This window comes from Thermobia domestica, chromosome 17 (assembly GCF_964235325.1).
Source record: "Thermobia domestica chromosome 17, izTheDome1.hap1.1, whole genome shotgun sequence".
Lineage (NCBI taxonomy): Eukaryota > Metazoa > Arthropoda > Insecta > Zygentoma > Lepismatidae > Thermobia > Thermobia domestica.
Window position 1 is genome coordinate 111,920,383 of NC_137470.1, and position 14,417 is coordinate 111,934,799.

The 14,417-nt window shown below is 35.9% G+C and overlaps 1 protein-coding gene across 1 annotated transcript in view; it reads left to right on the forward strand.

Moving 5' to 3' along the window:
- Window positions 1-14,417, forward strand: part of LOC145674292 (melanocortin receptor 4-like) — a 387,169-nt gene that overhangs the window by 73,072 nt on the left and 299,680 nt on the right. The gene's annotated exons all lie outside the window — the stretch shown is intronic.

Genomic DNA, 14,417 nt, shown 5'->3' on the forward strand with positions numbered 1-14,417 from the left:
ATTACAGAACCTTTCTTCTTACAGTCTGATCGTTTCTATCATTAACCAATAGCTTGCTTTGTAATGGAAACTGCGATGTACAGTCCGTCCTCGTCCACTTGCTCGCTTTGTAATGATAACAACGAAAATCATATTACCTCACTTCAGCGCACATACACATAGTGTACCTGGCTGAAGAAGCGCCGACAAACCAAATGCGTCAGTAGTAAACATTTGCCAGAATACCAAGCACGACACTGTTTTATCTAAAAGTAAAGAAGAAAACTACAGTATTTCCTGGAGATACTTTTCCTTAAACTTTACAAGTATCTGCGCCACTAGATACTAGGAATATATGATACCGTTAGGAGTATATGTGTTACTGTTATCAGAATGAGTAACGCTATCAGAAGACAAAAAAACAATATAGACATGCATAAACAGTTTGTTTTAGCAGAATACAAACTATGAATAAATATTGGTAACCAACAACATCCTTCAGCGGTAAATAGTTATACTAATTCCCAAAATCGCGCCAAGTGAGCTTCGTGGTAGACAAACACCGTGTGCGTTGGTTTTCTCGGGGTTCTCTAGTTTCCTTCCAGATTCTTCACTCCACCATTTCATTCATTCTCATTATCGCTGTCTCCTTTAGCCTAGTCGGTCGTTGAAGTACAATTTAAAGATTTCATTTCCAATTCCCAAAAGCATGCCTTAAAGTCGAAAATGTAATTTAACCTTTTTAAAACTCAGTACGTAAGTGTTTGTCAGATCTCTGGTTTTTAATTTAATATTATCTATTTAAAAAAAAATCAGAAGCAAAATGGCGGATTTAATATGGCTGACGCACAATAGAAAATAATTTGATTTTAATTTTTCGGAAAAAAAATATTGGAGCGTTTCCGAGGCTGCTGATTTCGAATTTCATATTATTTGTGAAAATAAACTACCGAATTCAATATGGCAGTCTGAAAGAAAAAAAATCGGTTTCACGCATAATTGGTATTGTTGGGCTTCAGAAGTCCTGGATTTTAATTTAAATAAATGAATGAAAAAATAATTTTATGTCAAGTTTCTATTGAATATTTCTCTTAATTTCATATCACCCAAACAAAAAGCTTGTAATGAAACAAACTGGGACAAGTAAGGGCAGCTACATTTTGTTTTACATTAATGCAGAACGATCTAAAGAGTCGAAAAAATGTTTGAGAGTGGAATCTCGTGGAACTTATGAGTTCTACATACTTTAACCTCTGCGATATTAAAGAGTGTAACAAAACAACACCGACAACGTTTGGGATGTGACCCCTGACACCAAGAAAAGACAAAAAGTACACACCAACCTGGATGCACCAATACTTCCTTTCGGAATTATAGGCGGCCGAGAACATGAAAAAATGAAATTTAAATGCTGATAGGTTTAATACTACGCAGTCGGGTCAAGACTTAAATGAGGAACTAATATATGCGCTGTCCAAAGTAAATGTTTCAGAATCCTAAGGAATGTTCTCTTGGAATTTTATGCAATATCACAGGAATATTAATGAAATATTTATGGAATATGAAAAAATATCACCTGAGTCGTTTTTGAGGAAGTAATCTGAAAAGAATCTTAAGCGTAAAGTAAACTACCGTTGTGATTATTCGTGAGGAGTATTTTAGGCAACATTGTAGAATTATTAATGCAATATTTGTTTATGAGATATGAAGAAAATAGCCTGAGTCATTTACGAGAAAGTAGTCTGAAAACAAACTCACCCTAATAATAAATTATCTCTCGTACATTTTTGAGGACAAATGAGTTATTTCATATTGTCAGATTACATAGGTCTGCAACCAAAGAGCTGTCTGCATAAGTTTAGCTGATTTTCACGCTTCCGGGTGCACCGAAGTCGAAAATGATCCCCGTTTCTTCCTCGGACATCAAGTTTTTGCACAATCGAAATGTAACGTGGTCAAACAGATAGCTTGAAATCGCTAAATTGCAAATGCATCACACGAAAATAAAAATGAACATGGAAGATTAAATGTATTTGTGCTCCCCGAAACATGAAAACATATGTATATTGGTCCGCATGGGGATCACTGACACATATCATAATGCGTCATAAATGAGAGAACGAGATTACAAAGAAAAAAACAAAAACAGTAAATCTGTTCATAAAACGAATTTAGTAAGATTACATCTTAGATTTGTAAAACGTTGGTAAGTAGTTCTGGCTACGGAGTTTGTTTCCCAAACACTACGAGTACGCGAGTACGCGGGTTTTTGTTAGCCCTGATATGAGAAAACTCATATCGGACAAGACTTCATCAGTTCCATGACTCCAACTCAAAAAGAGGCTTGGTTTGCCTTTACTGTGGTCATCAAAACGTTTTTGGGAAACTGAAAGAACCCACAGTATAAGGAAATGGTGGCAAAATGTTGCACGCGTTCCGAAAGCTTGGTTGCTCCATGATCTTCAAAGTCAATTTTCTCAACTCCCATTTTGACTACTTTCCTGACAATGTGGGAACAGTGAGCGAAGACCAGGGGGAGCGTTTCCATCAAGATATCAAAGAAATGGAACGAAGGTACCAGGGGAACTGGTGTGTTAGGATGATGGCAGACTACTGCTGAATGTTGCTTAGGGAGCTTCCGGCAGCCACCTACAAAAGGACAAGCCACAAATGAAGTTTGACCTTTAAAACAAGACGATTGCACAAGCAATCTGATTGAGGGTATTATTACTTTTTTGTCTTCACGTATGTAGGAGCTTGAGTTACGCTGTTAATTGTGTTTCTGTAAATCGCATATTTGTGTTCATATTGTTACGCAACAATGACCACCCGTTTGTTCGAAACCTAGACGTCCCAGGAAAAAAGTTGTCATTCCTGGATTCAGCACACCTTAACACATACAAATCAGTTAACTAAACCAAAACAGCTTAGCATTGTTTTATTTTTGCAGACTTGTGTTATTAGTGAAATATTTATTTATGAAATATGAACAATGCCTGAGTCGTTATTTTAGAAAATCGCCCGAAAAACTGGGATAGTTATTAAAAGAGGGATTTATGAAATATAATCAAAGTCGTTAGATCTGGCGAAATCGCAAATCTTGATTTTCATCCATCAGTAAACCAGTCTTAATTCGATGAATAGAAAGAAAATTCGAACTCCACCCATGGAGAATCCGATGGTTGAAATTTGGTTGAGATACGTTGAACGGTATGCCCTCTACGCGACTGTGTATGAGGACGAACGGACGAACCGACGGAAAGATATTGAAAAATCACCTTTTTGGTATGTGTGTGCGAAATGTAACGTGCAAATCGATTGACATCTCGTCTTTCATGATCACTATACTTTATTCCCTCCTTTCATCGCTAGAAACTAAAAAAAAAGAAAAGAAAAGAAATAAAGAAACGACTGTACTCACAACACTCTCACTTAGTAGATTGTCAGTTCAAAAAACACACACACAAATAACTAGTGGTGGGAAGTAGTATTGATTTGGTTTGAGCGGGATATTAAAAATTCTCGGAAATTTGGAAAACACCTCGTATACAAGGTTGAGCAATAATGCAGGAAATATTCCGTCAAAAATTCAATAAAACTGTAAAATTTAATTGAAGTTTTTTAGACTGTAATATCTTGAAAATTAGTTTTCGTCAACTATCACGCGGTTTACATAATACAGTACTTTACCGGTACATAGAGGTGAGAAGGTTCTCTTCTGTATTGACAGAAGTTTAAAAGTTCATTTGCTAGCGTGTTCTGAAGTTTTTCAGTCCTCTCATTTAGGTAGGTGACAGTTAATGTAGCTTATGTAAAATGAACTAAATCGTGAAGATTTGGCTGCCTGTTAAAGAAACACTGGTCGTAAGGGGAAAAGTTTGCAATCTGACCTTCATCAGTAAGCCGTCGTTTGTGAATTATACAATAGGGGAGTAGCAAAAGCTTTACAAAGTCGTACTACTGATACTTTTGACTCACGTGGGATCCACAGTTTATTTTCTATTGTAAAGATCTACAATATTCTGTCACAGAGAGCTAAAAATATATCTGTTCGAGATTGCTTATTTAAGAAAAAAAAAAAAGACAAAGAGTCTCAACAGTCGAATGAAAAGTAAGTTCAATGCCATATACATTGAGAACGTCACCCTGCAAGAAAGAATCTTATGCTTATTTTCCAATCTCTCAATGATGTTATTCAACTAGCGCAAGGGGTTAGGAAGTGACTTTTTCTCAGTATAAACATCGTAGTAACGACAGCATCCATGAGGTAAAATAGCACATCTTTCATTAGACGAAAAAGACCATTAAAAAGAACTTTGCTGCTGAGTCGTCCTTCGTAGGAGAATAATATTTACCAGCTTCTTAGAATCCACGCAAGGTAAAGAAGAAGTTTCTCTGAATATTTATCGGTTCAAAAACCCTTTAACTAAATACCTGCACTCTTCAGACGTTTGCCGTTCACCCTACATCAATCAAGAACTAAAATCCAAAAGAGGGAAAAACGAAAAACAGTTGGAAAAGACGCCGTTAAAGATTCAAATGACTGGAGAAGTAAACTGCTTGATTTATGACTTAGCTGCTCTTGAAACATCATGTTAGCACGCACAAGGCATTCATCTCACCAAATCCAGCAACAGACTTCCACCATCTGGAGATGTCACTATACGGCTAGGCTGTCAAGCATATTTATAATTAAGTAGATACAAGCAACAACATAAAGGAGACACGATCAAAAAGTATACAGAGTTAAGCCTTATTGTGCGAGAACATGAAAGCAAGAAAAAAATCATTTTCATTTAGTATGAATACTTTTACATCGTCTTTGGAATATCACGAGAAACACATAATATAAATGTATAGAACATATTTTCTGAACAAAGGTTTGAACATACAGAAAAGAACGAAGAAAAAAACTCAAGATACTACAATGACTAGTACTGTCATATTGTATAACTTAATGCTTGATATAACATCATATTAAACTTCTTGAAGTACAGTAAATTTCATTAAATCTTTATTCGACAAAAAATTAACGTGGCAATTAGATGCAAGCCTGGTTTACATCAGTGACGTGTACTGGTTCGATGGCTTGGACTACCACTAACATTTATAACACCTCTGCATTATTATTATTATTATTATTATTATTATTATTATTATTATTATTATTATTATTATTATTATTATTATTATTATTATTTATATTATTGGAGTTTAGTTTCCACGTTATTATACAATCTTCAAAAGAAGAAAAACTTTTAACACACACTTTTCTTTTGTCAAGTAGATAAATATGATTTTCTCTTCAATAGCAAGACTCATATTATTAATTACGGAAAAGCGATCGTACACTTCTATCTAGTGTTGTAAAAAAAAAGTTTTTTTCTGTGAAGTTTTTTTTTCAATAAAAATCATCGTTCTTTTTTGTTTTTTATGTCTGTTTTTTTCTGACAACTATTATTTATTGATTTATGTTGCATATTACTGAAATAATCAACAGAACTTGAGTTGAAGCCCTCTTAACTTACAAAATTGTTTGTTTCTTTTTAGGTACACGAGAAAATTGTATGATTATTCCTTTCGGACCCAGGTCATTTTTGGCATTTTCCTATATTTTCAGTTAGTGACTTATTGCTCAAAAACCATTTATTCGATTGATATGGTTAAGACCTTGTTTTCTAGAAAATGGATGTGGCTAATTTTTTGGTGTAAGAACTTAAATTACATTGCACTGTTGCCAACATGTGGGAAATTATTGAGGGAAATGTAGGGGTGAAAAATTTACAACAAATTCCCTAATCGAATTTCAATTTTTTTTTTTTTTTTTTTTTGTATCAAGCACCACAGCTGCCATATGGGTTCAAGTCACCAAAAAAATTCGTTGGTGTGTTGACAAGGTACAGCGAAATCCTGTAGTCACTGGCTTCTATTCAAATAGGGAAAGAAAAAATTCTCTGTCATCATACACATGAAATTTTGACACTTTTTACTCCTCAGAAGATTTTTTTCCAAAATTTCCCACTAAAATCTGGAATTAACATTTTCTGTAGCTGGGAACACTGCTATCAGAAACATACAAACTATCTTAAAATAAGCTTTGGTATCCCTCTAATATATCCTACAGGTATTGTGATGATATCTAATAAAGTAAGCATGTCAATAAAAAATATCTCATCCTACCTAAAAAGATCACAGTTATCTTTTCACTTAGAGAACGAATTCTAGTGTAAACCTCAACTGTACTTTCCCTAATTATTCTATTGAAACTTTCTATAGTACGTTGCGTAGGGCAAAGACGAGATTTTCAGATACTGATACGTTTGTTCCGATGTAGCCAACAAGAGGGAAATAATAGAAACAAAACAGATAATTTTCCCAAAATTTCCCCCTAAAATATGGAATAAAAGTTTTCTGTAGCTGGCAACACTACTACCAGACAGGCTCAAACTATCTTAAATTAAACATTGGTACACCACTAATATATTCTACGAGTATCATGGTGATATTTAAGGAACAAAGCTTCCAATTGCCAAAAATATATTACGGTAAACAGAAAAGTAGGAAAAAACTAGAAAAATCAAGGATTAGAACCTAAATACGAATTTTTCGTGCGCTCCCTATTTACTCCATTTTAACGATCTGTACCCGCGTTTGTTCAGTAAGGACAAACGTTCGACTCTCGTAAGTTGATTTGCACTCGGACGTATGGGTAACCAGGGCAAGAGTGAACACTTTTTGTAAATCAAAGAATTGCGGTGGAATGGTGACAGAGAAAAACGCAATATATTCTCTATGTGAAAGCCTGTTATCTCTAATAACATACACAGTTTAATTGGGGCAAATCAAGCAGAGGATAAAGAGAAATAACATAGTTTTGACGAAGGAAAAATTTTATACTCTTGCCCCATATGGTGGGGTTAGAGTAAACAACGGTTGGGGCAACGATGTACAGTCGAATCAAAACATAGAAACGTAGGCATAAACACCAAAAAATACATCGAATCACAGATATATATGTACTGGTTACATGGAGCTAAGGAAGTTATATAAAATACCAAAAAGATTAGTGTCAAATGGAACTGCCAACAAATGTTACAGTATTGTATATCATACATGTTATAATTACAAAATATGAAAATAGGATAAATCAGTTCAACATTCATCACGAAGCCTAAAAATGTTACTTCCGGTTCACACAGTGGTCACACACATACACAGACTTTCTTTGATTAAGATATGAATATTATTCGTGAAACCACTCGCATATGATACAGAAAATCCTCATTTCACCGTTTGGTGTATCTGAAAACAATTTCCCACTGAATTGGCTGGGCGTACCCATGAGTGTGGATGACTTTGATGCGAATTTCTAGCTTCTTTTCTGTTCCTGTGCGACATGACATATGTTCAACAACTCGGGCTGCGAAATTCTAAACGAAAATGCAAACGTTTTGTTAGTAGTCTATAGCTGCCAACTTCTGTCCTACCTCTGCAAATGTTTTTTACTCAATGTTACGTGTTAGCTCCTACATTTTCTTTACCCAAATTTAAAACAAGCGGCAAGTGTGAACGTTCACACTTGCCCCGTACATTCTTGCCCCGCTTCAGGTATCTTCCAATAATTGCCTGCCATCTCCCGCCAGAGCACGCTTTTCTTTTGTGTACCTCTAACAAGAAATACGAACTTATACAACTTTTCCAGGAAATATATCCAATCCTGCACCTTCAGCTGAAACTACGTTATAAACTTTGACACTTATCTACGAATCTTTTATTTCTTTCCTTTTGCAACAAACTTTATACTTTGCTGCTCTTCACACTGCACGCGCACGGCTCCCCTCCTTTTCCGTTCCTATGTGTTATGTCGAACTAATTTTCAACATTCGTTTGTTTACCGACGTTGCCACTTTTTCGTCAATAGCATTTTCACTCTTGCCCTGGTTACCCATATAGGTACGGATATATAAACAACAATTTCGATTTTTTTGCCCAAATATAGGGAAATTTTAATTTCCATAGTTAGCAAAATTGCGCGAAGGCTCGTCCAATTGATGACAACAATTAGGTATCCATCCGAGGTATCTACTGGGCAAGTGTTAAGGAGGTAACGAAGGAAGCTACAGGGAAAAAGAAGTAAAGAAAATTCGAAATTCGAAAATGCTCGAATTTTTGACCGGTGAAATTTGAGAAGGAAATTCGACACCCAGAAGAAAAAGAAATTAATATAATAAACTATGGTCCAACCATATTTGGCAACAATAATGTCCCGATATCTTAATTAGTGTCCACACAGGAGCGGATTTAAATATTACACAACCGTGTGCGCACTTTGGCCACCTGGGTCCGAAAGGGTTACGAGTGTACATTTGATTACATTTAGCTGATAACTAACTAGTGTTGTTGTAGTAGGTATAGTCTTGACTAATAACAATATTTGACGTTGTAAACAATAACTTTATAAGGAAAATTTTCTCCCCTTTTTACATCTTAGTTCCAATACTGTTGGTGTGAAATGCAGGGTGTTTCAAAATGAATATCGAGTCTTCCTAGTACTTATTACATTTTACGTACACTTATAAACAACACATCAAGTAAAAGAGCACCTCAAGCAGTCTTTGCTACAAGTATTCGATGTGAGCTTCATTCGTCACACGGCACACATCTAGTCGATAGGCAAGAAAGGCCCATAAACTTTCCGCCATATGGCACAAAACACATTCAATTTAGGGGAGTATTGTTTCAACTGTACCATCTCCTGAGGATTTGCTGACGGTCAGATGCGAACATTATGAGTGTTCACATTAGCTCTTAGGTGAAAGGTCGATTTATCACTGAAGACGACACGATCTAGAAAATCTTCATTGTTATGCAGGAATATTTCACTTGCGAAATTGGCACGTAAACCGTAGTCTGTAGGCTTTAGACCTGTAGCAACTGCAAAAGATAAGGACGTAGTTGCAAGCGTCTCCTTAATATTCTTTACACAGACGGTTGCACTGTAACTACAGATTCAGTCTTTATTAAAACACAAAAAAGCTTTCTGCTCTCGAGTCTCCATCTTGTTACTACTAGCTCTTTCTAACGGCAGATAGAGGAAACAATGCATGTGTATGCGTGCGTACAAAACTGTTTGAGTTGCTCTTTCATTTGATAATATTTATGATTTTAAGTGAATTGCAGTCTAATAGATACTATAAAGTTTCAAAACCCTAATATTCATTTTGAAACACCCTGCATTCCTTCAAATTGTGTCATCCTATATTCATGTCTTGTATGTACACATCAGAGCTGGCTGGCCCTAGGGAATTTTCCACCCAGTGCAATGGCATAATTTGCGGCCTTCCCCTTTCTCCAGAAAGAACGAATCTTCTTAGCTCTTTCTGCTGCGTTGTCATATCGAAGACCTCTTAAGTTAGCAAGACAAGCTACATGCAACGAAGTCAGTAGATCTTTCTAAATACGTAGTTTGCAGAAAAAGATACTAAAGTACAATATTATCAAAAGAATTTAGTTTATATTATAGTAAATTTATTTGGTAATATTCTAGGGCTACCGCCGGTTCACAATACGCCCTTGGTTCACATTAAGCAATTTTCTCTGTAATTCATTGCATGCAATATTATGTTTCCAGACTGAAAAGTTACATAAAATGTACAAAGCAAGAGTTTCCATAAAAGTATGAAACTTCTATAAGTGTAACACATCGCTAGAAAAGTGCTAAAATACGGCTAATTCAAACTGATATTAAACATCCATTCATTGTTTAAGGCCTGACATTTATGCTCGGTCATAAATATGGTAAATAAACCTGCATTTAACACTGAAGTAACTGGAGTAGAAAGAAATGATATGTATACTAATTAAGACCATGCTACTATGTCATTCAGAATACTATAATTATAATTGTAATACTCTTGGCTTATTTTTTCTGCACAGAATTATATTTTAATTTTGAGTGTGAACGACTGAGAAATCTTTAATAGGTAAAATTATGTTATATTAATGTCTTTTTTTTCTACAATTTAAGAAAAAATAATATCTGCATGTATAAGCTAAAACCAGCTTAAAATTACTCAAGTCGTGTCGAACGTACTACTTTTATACTTGGACAGAACTTTATTAACCATAAATTGTTTATCTTTCAAAGTACAAGGAAGAGTCGTAAGTCTAGCAATATTCTGGCATACAATATACCTGTATTTATTACAGTACAATGAGAGCAGGTTAATATTTAAAGTGTATCCCCTCGTGTTGGACTGTCTCGCCTGCTAGTTCCTCGGTTCCACGTCGTGTCGTTACCACATCTTGTCCTTAGAGCAAGGTTTCTCAATCTGTGGTACGCGCAACATTGGTGGTACACGAGCCACTGTTGGTAGTGCATACGACATATTTTGGTATTAATGACATCGATCAACACTGAAAATATTTCTGAAATGAATTTAGTCACAAATTGTTAAATTGAGTCTCACGAATACGAAATGGGGAATGAAATTGTGCCGTTAGCTCTTGTTTTCAAGAAACAGCCAATTTCAGTGAGTAATAGGAGTGTTTTCAAGTAATTATGAAGACCTTGTTATTAAATAAGTACTGCTGCAACACTGCTCACCAGAATATCGTGGTTAATACGTCGTTCCCTGTAGATTGATGTGTGCTTTCAAATTATGTATCGACCATGCCGCTATCACGTACGAGAAGAGGGAAATTTAGAAAAATTGGGAAGTTTCTTTGAAAAAATCTCTTCCTGGATGTTTGGGGCCCTTTAGAGTGACTCTGGGTGAGAGCACGAAACAGTAATAAGTTGGCATATTGGGAATGTTCCTGCGAAACACCATTCCAATATCGCATATGGTGACACCACTATTCTTAGACCCGTTTTCAAGTAAAATAAATAAATAAATAAATAAATAAGGTTTTAACTATACTAAAATGTAGTAAAGTGTACTAAAGTTATACCACACAAATTGTATTTATAATGATGGTTTTCTTGTTTCAATCCATGTATGTTAAAGGTTTTTGAGTGATTAAAAAGAGCAATATGCATTATCAATGTGTCAGCAGTCCAAACATTTTCTGCAAAATCAAGTCGCATTTGCAAAGCGGAAATGTCCATTGACGCCGCTTATGAGAACATTATTTTTTCACTATTTTGGTGTGAAAATAGGGGCCAGGACAAGCCACGGGTACCTCATATATGCTGCAAAAATTGCTGCGTGAATCTACGTGCATGGTTAGAAAATAAGGGTCATTCAATGAAGTTTGGCATTCTGGTGGTATGGAGGGAGCCAACCAATCATTTCAATGACTGTTATTTTTGTTTGGTACACACGGAAAAGAAAGAATTTGACAGCTGACAAATTTTGTTTTGCCAATAACTCGACAACAAATGAATTAATTTGGATCTTTTTCTTGTTATCCTTAGATTAGTTATAATTTGATAACTACCCAAAATCGGGATTCTAATAGTTTAATTTGTTGTTGAGTTATTAGGAAAATAAATTTTGTCAACTGAAGAATACTTTCTTTCGTGACTGTACCACCAATTAGACTTGGAGTGTCCAAAATGAAGAAAGAATCTATACAATACCCCAAAATCCCGTTAGCCCTCAGACTAATCTCTCATGACAAAGATTCCCCTGTACCTAGTCCTCCAAACGAATATAGTGTACAACACGAAGAAGACGAAGAGAGCACAGATGACATGGAGACAGCACAAGGGCCCTCATACGAAAATTGTGCCGCACAGTGCAACACGGAAGGACCCACGCCTACTTTCACACACCGAACTTAATGATTTCATTCGAGATCTTTAGCTGCCTAAGAACAAAGCTGAGCTTGCCGCAGAAAGACTTATGGAATGGAACTCATTACAAGGTGATGTGAAATTGACAATATACAAGAATTGTCAAAAGCAATATGAGGTTTATTTCACATAGCAGGATACCCTGGTATTTTGTCATGATGTATTAGGTTTGATGAACAAATTTAATTTTAAATACAAATCACAGGAGCGGAGACTGTTCATAGTGTGAAGTATCTGTCTATTGGAAATGAAGTAACTATGTATTGGATATAAAGAAGCATGAACTTTTGAAAACTTTGAAAGAAAACTTTGATTAGAAGTGTACATTCTCAGACGGCTTTTGTAAATGCTTATTTGTTAAATAAACTCGACTAGCTTCCTTCTTTCCTTTCCGCATACCTTCAAGCACAGACTGATACTTCCCGATTAGGTCATCATTCTTGAATTGATCAAAACCACGAGGAACAGAACAACAAGGGGTATTCAACACACGATTGGGACAGGTGCAGGATCATCGGAGAGAAGCGGATCCCACCATTGGAGGACCACCGACTCCACAAGTCAAAGAGTACCATTCTGTTGGTTTATCACCGCAGACTCATCAAGCTCCAGCAATCTAGTAGAATGAAGATGTAGAAGGACATTATCGTAAAGAGGCATTATCGACGCCCCTTGCAGTTCAACAGGATTAGGATCCAGATGTTGACTGTCTCCAGCTTATCCAGACTTCTCCAGAACATTCATCGTTCCAGATGACTAGGACGACGCCAACTTCATTGGATCTATCAGGCTAGTGCTCATTCCTATTCTTTAATTACAACCTTTCTCTTTCTCTCACCCTTTTCCCCAACTAGTCATTTTCTAAATTAGAAACATTTGAATTTTATTTAAATTCAACCATAATTTTACAGTTAAGTACCGTGTTGTGCATCAGTTCCATCCCCATTTGGTTGCATTTACTTATTACGTATTCTGAGCTACAACTGATGGCACAGCAACGGCACAATAGACAGCTCTAAGTTTAGTATAAAAACAGTCCTGCTCCACAATTCCAATTCTCTTCCATCAGTGCCTATTGGATATGCTGTCTATATGAAGGAAACATATCAAAACATGAAACAAATACTCGCAGCAGTTCAGTGCAATTTTCATCAATGGCAGTTATGCAGAGACCTAAAAGTTATCGCTATTCTGTTAGGGTTGCAATTGGGTTTCACGAAATGCCGCTGTTTTTTGAGTGCATGGGATAGTCGGGACAGGTCTTCCCATTACATCAAAAAGATATGGCCTCCAAGATGGGATTTCCGGCCTGGTGAGAAAAATATACAACATTCCCCTTTAGTTCGTATGAAGAGCATCCTCCTACCTCCGTTACATATCAAACAGGGTTAAATGAAACAGTTTGTAAAGGCATTGAATAAAGATGGTAATACATATTATGTAATATATAATATAAAGTATTTACTCCCAATGCTACATTTCAACAGCTGTTTCTCAAAAAACACTAGCTAATAAAAGAAATGTGAGGTCAGATTCGTTTTTCCTGCCCCACAAAAACTAAGAATCAACTATTTTGGTAAAGGAAACATTCAATAAGTTTTTTTTTTTTTGTCCAGTGTAATTAATGTGCTTTGGTGGTACGCCAGTGGAAAAAAGTTGAGACCCCTGCCTTCAAAGCAAAGAAGGCAGTTATTGTTGTTTCCACCTCCTGCTGGTTGGTAAAGCACATGACTGTAAAATTGTTCTTGAGCTGCTATATTGTTTGTAGTTTGTTCACATACATTTTGTCTTTCAGATAGCCCCAATGAAAATATTCGTGCAGAAATACTGGCATCCAGACCAGAAGTGATTACCCCTGTCATGAATCATGTGCTACACAGGGCCCGTATCAGTAAGACTTAATAGCGGACAACCTACCTGAGATTATATTCCACTAAGTACAAACAATTTCCCATCCTTGGCATTTAAGTCTGTGAAATATCAATGATAACTAATGATAAATAAAAAAGTTATACACAGTTATAACCCCTTCGTGACTTTTGGCCCACCCCATATATAAAGAATATTTTGGTAAATCGAACTCCTTAAGAATACGTTGTATGTTGACCAACCAATATTTTGCAGCCATTTATCTTGGACCGCGTTTCCATTTTACATGAATCTTGCAGCTGTCATTAAAAAGAAAAAGAAAAAGGTATTGAAACCTTATAATATTTCTCCCTATAAACATAATTTTGAAACGGTCTTACATTTTTTCCATCTTGCAATGAGTTAAACCATGTACAACTTTCTGGGTAGTCTTGCTTGCTACCTGCTATCGCTCTCCTGCTGACATAAGGAAAAAACAGTTTCGCCGCTACCGAAACAACATAATATTTTGGACAGGGAGAGGAAGCGAGCCAAACTATACGTTTTTGATGAGCAGGTTCACTATTTGTCTACCATAGTGCAGTGCTGCATGGGTGGAGATATCTTTCTTGTTTTCAGAAAGTTGTAAGTTGTAAACAGTAAATAGAAAGATGGGGTTGCAAGATTTTTTTTCTTAATGACAGCTACAAGATTCATGTAAAATGGAAACGCGGTCTCAGTCTTGAGCTCAAACATGTTCTTCCTATCGCAAATTTAGGTCTTCGTAACG